The sequence below is a fragment of the Macrobrachium nipponense genome, chromosome 29 (genome assembly GCF_015104395.2).
Source record: "Macrobrachium nipponense isolate FS-2020 chromosome 29, ASM1510439v2, whole genome shotgun sequence".
NCBI classification, from domain to species: Eukaryota; Metazoa; Arthropoda; class Malacostraca; order Decapoda; family Palaemonidae; genus Macrobrachium; species Macrobrachium nipponense.
The window spans coordinates 21,561,340-21,576,470 of record NC_061092.1 but is presented as its reverse complement, the minus strand read 5'-3'; the positions used below and the strand labels follow the sequence as shown (position 1 = coordinate 21,576,470).

Sequence of the window (15,131 nt, the reverse complement as noted above, 5' to 3'; positions counted from 1 at the left end):
GAATCACTGCTATGATTTCTGTATGCGTGGAAGCAATTCATAGAGCACTTGATAAGCCGTAGAGAAAAATCAATACTAAATTTGCCTTCGTTACGAAAAACTTTTTTTTAATGGAAAAGCGTCAATAGTTCAATTTTGGTGTACCGTTTCAGCAAAATGAAATTAGAGATATAATTAGACAGATCTTACAAGAATTTGACAACTGCAAAAACAGAAAAGAAGCGAAAAATTGGATCAAACGGTATGAATGCCGGGCTGTACCGGATAGGTCGAGTTGAAAGTCATGGTTTGATGGAAGAGCTATCACTGGGAAATATTACGGATAATTTCAGTGAGCAGCATTACGGATAATTTGAGGCAATATATCATAACAATAAAATAAGTTATTGGTGTAACACCGCCACTTCCATACGTTCCACGTAACCGATCACACATAAAGAAAAAACATTGCGATGGGCCATCGAGGAAACTTTCACATTCTTGAGGAGATTCAGAATAAGAAAATAAATTGGCTCAAGAAAGACGCGAGAGAGTTTCCATAATCTGAGCCGAGAGGGCAAAGATCCCCAAACTTCTTGCTTCCACACTCACAAAGAAAGCCCCATTTATTGGTCGTTTGCCCCTGGAGAAGAGTTCTTTGTCTAGCGAGGCCCTTCCCTCTAATGACTTTTAGCGATTACCTGTTTACAATATCCTGCTAGCAACAGATAAGTGGGTTTGCGCGTGCCCTATGGCTGACCTCCCTCCGCGCTCCACGTGCCCTATGGTTGACCCCCGCGACCCCGTGCTAACCGCTGCCACGCTCCGGCACTTACTGGGTTGACCCGGCTGATCCCTCGGGGTCACTTGCGGAAATGCACAAAGACGCGAAATTTTCCTGTGAGAGACTCGTTATTATCTCTCGCTAACGTCGAGCTCTCGTTCTCGGCGAAGTGATCGCCATTATCTTTCTTCCCTCTGTCAGCACTAACTTGTTTTTGTTCTCCGTTTCTCTGATTGAAAAAGACGTTGCCATCTTTTCCAGGCTTGCGCCTTCTTTTTTTCCCATTCAAAGCGAGGTTGCTACATTTGCGGGGCTTCCGTGCTTTTTAATTATTTTTTTTTTTCTATTTAAAATAGGGCTGCTACTTTTTCAGGGCTTTATATCTTGTTTATTTATTCTGTTTAAAAAGGTTATTACGTTGCCAGGTTTGCAACGTGTTCACTTTTCCATTTCAAATGAGGCTGCTACTTTCCCAGGGCTTGCATCGTGTTCATTTTCATTTCATGTTGCTACTTTTCCAGCTTGCTCGTCATTTCATTTGAGGCTTTGCTACTTTTGGGTTCCAGTGTCTTCAGTCATTTTCATTGAGTGTTATTCCAGATTTTGCATTTCGGTTGTCATTTTGTTTCATGTTGCTACGGGTTTCAGCTTTTGCAAATCGCTTGTTCTCATTTCCCCATTTCAAATGAGGCTGTACTTTCCCAGGGCTTGCATCGTGTTCATTTCCCCATTTCAAATGAGGCTGCTACTTTCCTAGGGCTTGCATCGTGTTCATTTTCCCATTTAAAATGAGGTTGCTACTTTTCCAGGGCTTGCATCGTGTTCATTTTCCCATTTCAAATGAGGCTGCTACTTTTCCAGGGCTTGCATCGTGTTCATTTCCCCATTTCAAATGAGGCTGCTACTTTTCCAGGGCTTGCATCGTGTTCATTTTCCCATTTCAAATGAGGTTGCTACTTTTCCAGGGCTTGCATCGTGTTCATTTTCCATTTCAAATGAGGCTGCTACTTTCCCAGGGCTTGCATCGTGTTCATTTTCCCATTTCAAATGAGGTTGCTACTTTTCCAGGGCTTGCATCGTGTTCATTTTCCCCATTTCAAATGAGGCTGCTACTTTTCCAGGGCTTGCATCGTGTTCATTTCCCCATTTCAAATGAGGCTGCTACTTTCCCAGGGCTTGCATCGTGTTCATTTTCCCATTTAAAATGAGGTTGCTACTTTTCCAGGGCTTGCATCGTGTTCATTTTCCCCATTTCAAATGAGGTTGCTACTTTTCCAGGGCTTGCATCGTGTTCATTTCCCCATTTCAAATGAGGCTGCTACTTTTCCAGGGCTTGCATCGTGTTCATTTCCCCATTTCAAATGAGGCTGCTACTTTCCTAGGGCTTGCATCGTGTTCATTTTCCCATTTAAAATGATGGTTGCTACTATTTTCCAGGGCTTGCATTGTGTTCATTTCCCCCATTTTCACAAATGAGGCTGCTTACTTTTCAGAGGGCTTGAATCCCCGTGTTCATTTCAAACATTTCAAATTGAGGGAATGCTCCTTTCCATGGACTGATTTTCGTTTTCATTTTCCCCATTTCAAATGAGGTTGCTACTTTTCCATGGGCTTGATCGTGTTCCATTTTCCCCATTTCAAATGAGGCTGCTACTTTTCCAGGGCTTGCATCGTGTTCATTTCCCCATTTCAAATGAGGTTGCTACTTTTCCAGGGCTTGCATCGTTTTCATTTTCCCCATTTCAAATGAGGTTGCTACTTTTCCAGGGCTTGCATCGTGTTCATTTTCCCCATTTCAAATGAGGCTGCTACTTTTCCAGGGCTTGCATCGTGTTCATTTCCCCATTTTCCAATGAGTTGCTTACGTTTTCCAGGGCTTGCATCGTGTTCCTTTCCCATTTTCAAATGAGGATTTCCCTACTTTTCCCAGGGCTTGCATTCGTTCAAATTTTCCCCATTTCAAATGAGGTTGCTTACTTTTCCATAGGGCTTGCATCGTTTTGTTCATTTTCCCCGCATTTCAAATGTGTTGCGACTTTTTCCGGGCTTGCTCGTGTTTTCGTTTCCCCATTTCAAATGGGTTGCTTTTACCGTTTTCCAGGCTTGCATCGTTTTCATTTTCCCCATTTCAAATGATGGTTGCTACTTTTCCCAGTTTGCTTGCTCGTGTCAAATTTCCCCATTTCAAATGAGGCTGCTACTTTTCCAGGGCTTGCATCGTGTTCATTTTCCCATTTACTTTTCCAGGGCTTGCATCGTGTTCATTTTCCCATTTAAAACTGGAGGGCTTGCATCGTGTTCATTTTCCCATTTAAAATGAGGCTGCTACTTTTCCATTGTGGCATCTCATTATTTTTATCATTTTTTAACCTCTTAGAATGAGGTTCCTTCTTTTTCTTTTCCAGGCCTTTTATTTTGATCACTTTTCCAATTCAAAATGATGGTGGTGCCTTTCCAGGGCTTGCATCTTCTCATCTTTTCTATCTAAAATGAGGCTGCTAGTTTTTCAAATTAAAATCGAGTTCCATGTGCTAGTATATTGTTCATTGTTATATTTAAAAGGAGATTGTTACTTTTGCCGGGCTTGCTTCGTGTTCATTAAGAATTGGAAAAGATGTTACTTTAAACCAAAGAAGACATTCAAAAATAATGCTGTGAAAACTTTTGATAAGTAGTTGTTGTAGAATATAAAATGTAGTTGATGATATATACCCCAGAAGGTTTCGGTGACGAATTTAAGAAGTAATATTGTATAAAACAATGAATCACAGTTGCAGCATTGTAATTGCCATTATTCCTAAATTTTTTTAAGCTTCACTTTCGCTGTCTTTGCCTTCCATTACATATATTTCATTTTGCACCCCATATGTTACTCATTTCTCTTGCTCAATCCCCGAGAGAAAGTCAGCAATCGTAATTAACTCTGCACAGCGCTATAACACAATGTAATCGTTTCTTAAACAAAATCTCCATAAAACTTGTGTAAAATAAGGAAGCACTTATCGTGCATTTCCCCATAAAATGTCTATTAATCGCAGCGAAAGTCATAACGTTTCTCGTCAAACTTCTTACTCCGCTGTTGCGTGATAATAAATCAAGAGACGATGAAAAACTGTTTTTGAAATAACAGTAGTTATTATTCATTTTTACGTTAAACGTCGTGGTGCGTTTTCCTACTCGTTTTCATTGATACATTTATCAAGGTTATTGTAGGGTAAATAGTCATTAACTTTTTATCTGTTGGCTTACCCATCAGTTTCGCATTTTCATCTATACTTTTTTTAAGTTTCGACATCGATTAATTTGTTGTTATGAGATCAGAGAACTTTAGAAATGAATCACTCAATCTAATAGCATTTCGTTATGAAAATTAACAAGACTAATATTGCTTTTTCTGATAATTTGTTTCAAAGACGATGTAAATTGACAACAACAATGTATGTTCAGCTAAACCAGGCATATATGTCCATCTATGATTCTGTCCCTCTGCTGCCAAACTATTGGGCTGGAACTCGAGGATCCCAGGTTACATTCCAATGTTTTTATCTCAGGAACGTAACACATTGGATTATTGGATGTATTTCTTATGGATTTTATAGTCGTGGCAGGCAAGGCTTAGGAATTTTCTTCTTAATTCTGTTTTCTTTTGCTAATAAAACATTCCATCAGAGAGGCAGGTCTGTCACGTCTTTCAGGATTACTTGCAATATAAGTATTTGCATCATATATATATATATTATATATATATATATAAATAGTATATATATATATATATATATATATATGTATATATATATATATATAGATATATATATATATATCCTATATTTCGCTCAAAAAATCACTGTAGATGTAAAGACGAAAGCACTTATATATATATATATATATATATAATATATATATATATATATATATATATATATATATATATATATATATATATATAATATATATATTTGTGTGTGAAAATTCTGGTTTAACAGGTTCTTTGCACAATAATTTATTCCGTATTTTGATAATCGTTCATAACCAATTTATATGATTAAATTTCACAGCCATCCCTACTTACGGTACTACCAACGTGTATTTTTGAGATATAATATTCCACGATACAGTCCCATGGCTATACCACCTCTCACAACATTGCGAAAAATCAAAGGAGCAAACGATACTCTTCATTTTTAACTACCGTTACTTATAAAGCATTTATATGCACCTTGTACGTCATGTGCAAGCATGGAGAAGGAAGCTGCTGATATCAGTGATTCAAAGCAGTAAAATGTTCCATTACAGACTGCAAGGGCTTTTGTAGGTGCAGTGGGCATAGAAAAAGAGTCCCATATGTCTTTGCTGGAAAAGGTTTGATAGACAGGTGAGGATGAGGTTGCTTTTTAGCAGCTTACTCGATCAAGTCGTCAATGATTTCCTGTTTTACAAGTCCAGCTCTCTTCGTATGGAAGTCGTTGTACAGCAGATGGAACTGCAGCGTTCCTGCTATTAGTGGGAGCGTTGTTCATCAGATCGAAAAGTGCCTCAATTGCCAACTATGCAGTCGTTCCAGTAACTTTGCTGCTCCGCTTATTCTTGATCGTTTTTTTTTCCTTTCGTGTGTCTGTTGCATGTGCATTCATGATATTTCGTATTTATGGTCATCCTTTGCGTCAAGATCTTCTCAAGACTATTCCCTCCGCAATGTACAATAATAGATATGTTGTTAATTGTAACAGTTTTGCCCGTTGTTCTGTTAGGTTCAATAACCCCACATTTTCTAGAAGTTTTATTCCTATTGTAGCCAGGTTGTGGAATGATCTTCATTATCGCGTAGATTAATCTCTGTAGCTTCAGAAGTTCAGATTTTGTGCAATTGAAGACGTGCACCTCTTCATATTTTTGGGTGTTATTTGGCTTATTCATTTTACATCGTTTTATCCATCTTGTTGTTGCTTTTTATTTCTTCTTCTTCTTCTTCTTTTATACTTCTCTTTCCTAGTTTATTCTCGATAACGAGATTCATTGTTTTACCAGTCTGCTTTCCCTACCAGGGCCCTTGGGTTGCAGTTTAGCTTGTAATAATTAACATTATAAGCTCCTTAACTGCCAACTTCAGGACCAATGGTCATAGCCATTTATTCTCTTTGCTTATAATTTTATATTTTACTTTTCAAGCTTCTTCCTCCGTTGTCTTCCTCCGTTTTCATCGCCTGATGCATAAGTCTCTTCTGTACCTACCACCTTGTCCTCAACACCTTCGTTAAATACTTCGAAAAGCTAAATGTAGTTTTCCTTATAAGTAAAAGCAACATTATTAAAAGAAAGTTATCATAAAAAAGGGAGGGAAGGATTGTAAGTAAAAGAAAAAAAAAAATGCTGTCAATTACATAAACTTTGTGTAGTTATTTTGCTGTCTGTTACAAGATCTAACAGATTTTACTGCGTTTACATTTGTACATGACACAAATTGTAAGTCGGTAGCAGGTAAATTGAGATATGACGTCTTTATTTCTATAATATTAATCGTAAAAGGAGACTCAAAATCTCCCCAAGAGATTTCAGAGTTTGGTAAATATCATTGATTACCTTTTAGGGTAATTAGATGCTTTCTTTTTAGCCATTCAGTAAAGTTGTAAATAGAATCCTTTGAACTGAAAATCATTGAAATGCGGCTATGAACTAGAACTCCCTACCTCTAAGAAATAGAAATCCCGAACTTTTCCATTATCTAAGACTCCTTTCGTATTTTAGAGCTGGTGTATCATTATTTTCGTGAAGCTCCAGTTCGCAAAAATAGACCATTTGAAAACTGGTTTGCGTTTTTTTTTCTTGTATTACTGTGCTGAGAGAAATGACTAGTTTTAAAAGTCTTCGTCCATGATTCCTAAGTTCTCGGAGCCTAGACAACTTCCCTTCCTTCCCCCACAAAGAAGAGATTGAGCAGATGATTGTCATTTTTCATTGAACGCCGGGGAGAAAAAAATTCAATTCTCATCAAATTGCCTTATCACTGTTCTTTTCTTTGAAAACTAAACCGCAACATGGTTGGAAAAATATACTTTTTGTTGTAATAACTGGTGTAAATAGACGTAGGTAACGTTCGCTATCAACTCCTGACAAAAGGTATTATCGACGAGCAGACGTTTTCTCTACCGTACCGTAATTGCAGCCACAGTATTCTCTTAGCTCGGCTGCGTTTTCGCCGTTGCGCCATAGACGCGCGCGCACACACACACACGCACACAGACACACACACAGACACACACATAGGCTTCTTCATCTTCCTCCTCTTCATCATTACGGCGCTATGAACCTCAAGCCAATGAAACGGACCGCGATTGGCTCGGCGACGAATTGTCATGGCTCCCGCCTCCTCCCCCGCCATAGAGCTCGGCCGTTGGGGCGGAAACAATGGCTTGAAGAATAGGTGCAATAATATTTGAGGGGAGGTTTGGAAAAGGCATAACTGGAAAATAGCAGCTATGGAAAGATTATATCATGCTTTTCCAGCTGTTAGTGATGGGCTATGATGCTGTGCTTAAATGTACAGGACGAAGAAAAATTTAACTGGAAGAAGAAGCGGCTTTGAAAAAGTGGGAAAGATTGGTTCTCCTCTCATCGAATGCTTGTGGATGATCGATGCTGCTTTGTACTATTTGAGGATATGGATGCTGCTTCGTACTGTTTGTGGATGCGGATGCTGCTTTGTACTTTTTGCGGATGAGGGATGCTGCTTTGTACTATTTGAGGATATCGATGCTGCTTTGTACTGTTTGTGGATGCGGATGCTGCTTTGTATTTTTTGCGGATGAGGGATGGTGCTTTGTACTATTTGTGGATGAGGGATGCTGCTGTGTACTTTTTGCGGATGAGGGCTGCTGCTTTGTACTATTTGTGGATGAGGGATGCTGCTTTGTACTTTTTGCGGATGAGGGCTGCTGCTTTGTACTATTTGTGGATGAGGGATGCTGCTTTGTATTGATTGTGGATGAGGGATACTGCTTTGTACTGTTTGTGGATGAGGGCTGCTGCTTTGTACTGTTTGTGGATGAGGGCTGCTGCTTTGTACTTTATGCGGATGAGGGATGCTGCTTTGTGCAGTACGTGGAATAATAATGCTACTTTATCAGAATGAAGAGGGAAGAGTCACAACACAAATGAGATGAAAAAGGGCGTTTGGAAAAGATGAAAGTACTGGATCAACACACATTTGCTTAGCAGTTACTAAAATTGGTTCAGAGAAGCAAAAGCCTCAATCATAGGTAACTGCATATTGCTGGAGGCCAATTGCAAAACTCTATTTGTGACGCCGACTATGGCGAATCGATGTCAGAGATAATGCCACGTTAGCGAAGGGGAAGAATTTTATTATTCTTCCCTTTCTCCTCCAGTTCTTCTCTTCTTTCAGTTCTCCTTCTTCTGCTTCTTTTTGTGCATGACAACCAACTTTATAGTGACGCCTGCGAAGGAAAGTTGTGGAAGGAGAACATTGATCAAAATTCACCATGTAGAGTAATAACGTCAGAATCAGCAGGAGTGTGATCAACTCGGATCATAACTGTAATTTTAAACCTTGATTTTTATTTTCTTCCTTATGAGGTGCGATCATTGTCCGAAGTCGGAAGCTGCTAAGTTTCGTCACGTTGTTGCTATTGTCGGTCCATGTTTCTTCATCGTTATTGATGTTGTTTAGTTCTTGTCACTGTTCTCTCTCTATTTTTTTTTATCTAAGTTGTTGTTGTTGTCATTGTTTTTTCTGCTGTTGTTGTTGCTGCTCCCTTCGCTGTCATCGTTCTGGCTTATTCTTTTCTTGTTGTTGCTGTTATGCTTCCCGCATCTCTGTTGTTGTTACTGCCGTTGGTAATATTATTTTGTTACTTTCTGCTGGAAATTATTGGTGACAGGAGCCAAGGGTAATTAATTAAACTTAGTCACTACCACATACGTATGTGTCGAAATCACAGTTGAAGTCCATTTATCAGGAACAATTTATCAGGAGAAATAAACTGATATTGTATATTGTATATGACTATTTTTGGCACGGGAAGTAGCTTATATTTAAAACCTGAGGGATTATCGTAAAAAATTGCTACCAGTGATTTGGTTTTAAAAGAACAGTAAGAAATTCAGTACAGTAAGAGGGGGGAAGAAGCATTTTTATGCAAACACAAACACACACACACACATACAATGGCAGTTATGTCTAGGTTGCACTGCCGTATCAGTAATTAATATATCGACTAATCCAACATATAGGGTGACATTCCCCAAAACAACGGATAGAAATTCGGCTCTCTCTCTCTTCTCTCTCTCTCTCTCTCTCTCTCTCTCTCTCGTCGTCACGTTGCGCACGAAGATACGATGCTAACGTGTCAACTATCTTAACGGATTGGTGCTACACGAATGTTTTAATTGAACTCAACAACAAAAACCTTGAAACTTTTGGTGATCGTTCTGTGGCCTTTAATCAGAGATAAAGTGCAATATGACAGAGACAATGCTTCAGAGTCAAACGCTGAGGTAAATCGAGATTCGAAGGCTGCTCTTTTTTTTTCATCTAGGCCCCAGGAATGCTTAGGTGAATACGAATAAATGTGCATGCATGAAGCAATGAGATAGGGAGAGTAATCAGGAAGCCAATCAATGATTTTATGTGAATTCCGTCATCGTCTGTATTGGTTATTGAAGTTAATGTCACACCTGATTTTTGATTGATGAGATGGAGAGTATGTATGTGTAAAAAATGCACGTGTCCTTTCTCACTCAAGACAGGTTGTATTAATTTTCCATGAAAATTGCACAAACTCTCTACCACAAGAACATTCTTTAATGAGGTAAATCGTGCAAGACACGTCACATATTTTCCATCTGCAACGTGAAACGCTCCTCAAGAAATGAGCTGAAGGTCAAGCTAGTCTTTTAAAACTAGATCTTGGTTGAAAAATTTTTCTCTTAATCAACAGCTATCAACGGTGCACTTTCCCCCACATACTTGTATTTTGTTGCTCTTTCCACCGCATACTTGTAAATTTTGTTCAACGTCAATTGACAGAGACACCGACTAGCTTTATGGCACTTGTTAGTGCATGTTCTAATAATGAACGGCCTGATCTATTATGTACCTTAGTAAGCTTAGTTATATAAACCGGTTGGAATACGGCTGAAAAGAAACATATGTTGAGCCCTGAGGAGCTTAAGAAATAAAAGTTGAAATAATACAGTGTAAATATGTAATTACAAACATATATAAAAACAACAAAACACCATATTCTTTCATACACGTGCAAATATTTTCCTTTATTATAATTTTGCCTTTAGGCCCACAATTCATTGATCTCTTGATTACTTCGCTACGTATGCAAATCTTAAGGTACTTACTACTCCTTATCTTACCTTAATTCATGAGTATAAGGTTCGATTGATTGTCCAGGGGGAGCGGGGCGGTATTTGGTCATTTCCTCTCATCATACCATAAAGGAATATGAGGTCACAAGATTGCTTCCAATGGGTGATTTCAAGAGATACTGAAATACGCAATGGATTCCAATTGGTGATTTCAAGAGATACTGAAATACATTATGTATAAAATTAGATTCGGTGCAATCGAATCAAGGTGACATTCACCCAACTTTATTTTTATTAAAATAGTTGATTTTGTTTACGAAGAGGAAAGAGAACAGGTATGAAAAGAAAGCAGCAGCAGAGGAAATTCTAGAGGCTATGTTAAATATAATGACCTCACGTACAAATTAATGCTGGTGCATTTACACACACTTGCCACCATTAGTCACCAGACCTTTAATCGGGCACCCAATAAACGATAGTAAAGATTGTGATGTGGAGATCTCAGCATGAAATCCGCTATCAAGAATAAAAGTCTCCCATCTCCTTCGTCAGCTGGAGGAGACGTCTTTAACTCTCGTGTTAGTTCGACGTTTTCGATACAATTTCATATACATATATATTTTCTCTATCTCTCTCTCTCCTCAACTGGGTTATGTCTAGTAGGACTCCGTCGACGTCCATACGTCGCGGCACGACGGAGGAAGTAGAGCGTCAGAAAGGCTTTGATGAATTTAGGTAATCGCAGAGAAAATAGTTGATTATCAGGTAGGCATCACGAAAGGGTTGCTCTTCTTGTCATCTCTGGCCGTTCTTGACGGCGTGTTATCTTTCTTTGTTCCTTAACAGTGCCTTCATTGTTCTCCTCAATGTCTATGGTTGTTCCCCACACTATCTTTAGCTGTGTCTTGGTATTTTTGGATTTCTTTATGTCGTGTTCGGTTGTTCCTCTCACCATCATTGGTTTGCCAAGTAAGTCTGGGTTTTTCGGCTCACTTTTTTTGACAAATGCTCCCGCCGTGTTTTTTTTTTTTTTTTTCTTTCTTTCTTTCGTTTCTAACACGGTGATTATCTACCCTAACCTAACATAACCTTTAGTTGTTGTTCACCTTATCTATGATATCTTTCCTCACCACTATCATGGTTAGTTCTTTACCTTTAATTTTTCTCCTCTCCATTCCTCTTTGTTTCTTAGTCGTTCTTTTTGTATTAAGTAGATGTGATCAGATTTTATGAGAATATTTCTGTTACTGATGAAGTTGGTATTCTAAGCCGAATTGTACCTTATGTTATCGTACATTTGATATAATTTAGTTTTGCCTTCTCTTGAACAGATACACTAATTTAAATCTCTCTCTCTCTCTCTCTCTCTCTCTCTCTCTCTCTCTCTCTCTCTCTCTTTTCTTTTTAGGCTTCCCATAGTTTGCATAGAAGATCAGTGTATTTTTTTTTTATTTCGAAATTTTGTAGCATATTCCCTTAATCTTTTAATATTTTAGTTCCACTTTTATTCTATTTTCACTCACTACTTCTGTTGTTTGCTTTTACAACTTCCTTACTGGAAGTTCTCCTGTTCCCTTTCCTTGTTCCTCCAGCCCCCCCTTCTCATTGCCTCATTCTTTAGCAGCACCCTTCCTCCACCCATTCCATCTCATCCTCTCACCCCCCACCCCAACTTCCTCCTTCCCCTCCCTCTCCCCCTCCCCCACCCCCTCCCTCCCACTCCCACTCCCACTCCCACTCCCACTCCCACTCCCCTCCCCTCCCCTCCCGAATCCGCACCCGAAGTACCACTCTAGACGGCAATTGACACAATCGTAGAGAGAGAGACAGAGCCCTTTCACCGCCCGGAATTGGGTGCTCTTAATAGAAGGCTAAAAACGCTGTGATTTGGTGCGCGAATTCGATCACAGTGCACGGAACACGCCAGCAGTGATGACGATACGACGACAACGACGACGATTCCGCCGTCATGGGGTGACGGCCGTCCGTTCGAAGACCGATTCGAAACTGCTCGGTCCGAGATTTCGATCATAACGGAGATAACGCAAATGGCGGAGTTCAAAGGGTGTAGCAGAGCGCGCTCGAGTTGCACTCGCTAGCTTACTATCGTGGCCATATTGCGTTTGGGCCACCAACTTTGAAAATGTCATCTAAGAAAACTATTATTTTTTGTATAATATTATCGCTTTATTTTACTTTTGTATTGCCTTCATCAGACTTAGCTTCTCATTTTTATTTTAGTCGTTCATCATCAAAGCGGCTGTAGTGTATTATATACCCGTAAATGATAACTATATATAATTACTTTTAGTCTAACTTATTATTGATAAATTGACACAAGGTAGGTACGAAAATTAAATACTGATCAATCTTTTTTATTTAAAAGTTTTGATTCAGTTTCATTTTGTTCTTTATGAGGTTAAATTATATAAATGCCACAAACAATTAAGACAATAATTACACCAAGCACAGAACCTTCAAGGTGATGTTTCTGCTCTGCACTTACTGCAAAATCGCCATTTTCTGATTTCTCATCGGGGAATGAAGACCGAAAATAGCAGATCGAATATCGACTCAATACATTCCATGCTTTGATAACCTTTAGCTGTATGTTTCTTTGCTGTACAGTTTGTTTAATTTTACAGTATATTTTCTATTAACAAATTCAAGTTCGATACATCATAAAACATTAAACCCTTAATATCCTCAAATGAACGTCATCAGTTGAATTTTGAAATGTAACCGGTTATAATTTCCTGAATTATTAAAATATTTAATTAGAATTCGGTTCTTCTCTCTTTTTTGAACAAACATTTTTCGGGGGGGCTGAGTGGACCAAGTCGTCAAAAGCAGCCCAAGTCTTGTTCAGGAGATGCAAGAGGAGGAAACGAACTAACAAAAGCAGAAAAGCGCAAAGATGTTAATGTACGTCACTCCTCAGGTGTCGAGAAAATTGCGTTATACTGCGATAAGTTATAAGATTTGGGAACTACGGCATTGATCAGAGAACTGTGTTTTCAAAGTAAATTGGATGGTGAACTGGAAAAAATCGCTTGACTCATAGTTGTAATATTTCCTTTGCGGATGTTACTCTTTATCAACCTTTGATTGCAGTGCCTGTTCTTCTAGAATGTTTTCAAGAATCTTAAGAATATTTTAGCCGTCTATTTCCTCTGACGGTTTTCTTAAGACAGGAATATGCAGATATCTTTCCTTTCATGGTCTCGTGGAGAATGTTATCAAGTACTTCATTTATTATATCCCTCTTCCTGTCTTTCGTTTTATGTTTTGGTCATCGCGAAAATATTATTAAACGTCTCATTCTTTACATGTAAGATGGTTCGTCGTAGTATCTTTATAGATACTTTTTTTATGTCAAGGAATTATCATTCAGAAATGTGGAGTATCTTGTGTTCTCATTTCCTTTGGCAAACTTGGCAGAGGTGTCCATTGTTGTTGTTATGCCATATTATTCAATAGAATGGTCTTAGAAAAGCATCTTTAGTTATATTTTTCGGGTCTCAGTATTCTATTATTTATCAAAGGTTCTTTTACCGGATGGAACATGTCTCTCTTGGGCGAATGCACTCAAAATACCTTTGTTTCCTAACAATAACTTCCTTCTTAAGCATATGAACCATTAACCATTGCTGCACTCGGCTAATATTTATTGCACTTCCTTCCTTCCTCTTTGTGTGTGTGTGTGTGTGTGTGTGTGTGTGTGTGTGTGTGTGCATAATTGACCGGAACGTCTGGTTTTCTATTTATCCCTGCATGTAACCTCATATTATACATAACATTTCGGTAAGCATAAGAGTTGCCGTATAATTTATTCCCCTCAATTTCCTCTACTTATTTATTCATCTACTATTTTCTTAAATTCAGCATTAGTTTACATTCTCTTGTACTTTATTCTTATTTCTGTATTTTCCCACAGTCCTCATCGCAGTCCGTGCGTTTCTCAAACGCCATACTTTGATAAACTATTTTGTTTTCATTTAATCCCAAATACGAGTATGAATCATCCCCTTTCATACTTCCACTATCATCAGGAAAATTCGTTTCTTCGTCTTCCTACCTTCTGTCTACCTTCATTACTCATATCAACGCATTCTTTCAACTCTCTTCTCTTACAATCGCCTACAGACTATTTTACTAGTCTTACATGATTCTCTTCACTATCACCAACTCCCACTGTCAAATAAAATAATGAGCAGTAAATTCATAGTTTACCTATACTATAAAAACTTCTAATTGCTTGAAATACATCGCCTTCCTCGCCATGTATCATTAACAACATACAATTCGCTTCTATTACTTCCGTCCTCAACTTTCTCTAGGTCCATGTACACCAAATAGAACTTTTCCTTTGTAATCTTCTCGTGTCGCCGTTTCATAACAAATAATTGATCCATACTCCCTCTTCGTCAAATTCCTAACTGGAGCGTGAAATAATTCAATCTTTTATGGTATTCCATAGTCTAAAAGACTCGCAACACCACAACGTCAAATGACGTCTCCGAGTTTCATTGCAATGCTGGACTAGTTAGGAGATGTAAATATTTCATCATTACAGTCAGCCGTTTCTAGTACACTACAGGACAAAGGCCTCAGTCACGTTCTTCCACTCCCGTCTGTTTAGGGTGTTTCTATGCCATTCTATACCAGCAAATTTTATTAGCTCGTCAATCCATCGTCTTCCTCTTCCTTCTCCTGCTTTGTTTGCAATCTGTTAGTCTTTATGTCCATCTATTATCTGACATTCTCATTATATGTCCTGCCCATGTCCATTTCTTTTTCTTACTTGTTGTTAGAATATCCTCTCCTTTGGTAAATATTTATATAAGGCTTAAAGCCACAGGTTCTACAGCATTCCCTGAATGTTGTAGAAACACCCATAGCATTTCTGCTGTAAATATGGGCTGCTGGTTGACAGCATAAAGATGATAAATGAATCGATTTCGCAACTTGACAAACAGGATGGTTGTATGAGAGTCGACCTCTTTATGGGAGACGTTGCGGGGGGAGGGGG

The 15,131-nt window shown here is 38.5% G+C and overlaps 2 protein-coding genes across 3 annotated transcripts in view; one reads left to right on the top strand and one right to left on the bottom strand.

Annotated features, from left to right (window-relative positions):
- The window catches only part of LOC135206185 (uncharacterized), a 289,887-nt gene that overhangs the window by 41,813 nt on the left and 232,943 nt on the right, over positions 1–15,131 (bottom strand). The window lies entirely within an intron of this gene.
- Positions 1–15,131, top strand: part of LOC135206183 (homeobox protein OTX-like) — a 492,545-nt gene that overhangs the window by 322,053 nt on the left and 155,361 nt on the right. The gene's annotated exons all lie outside the window — the stretch shown is intronic.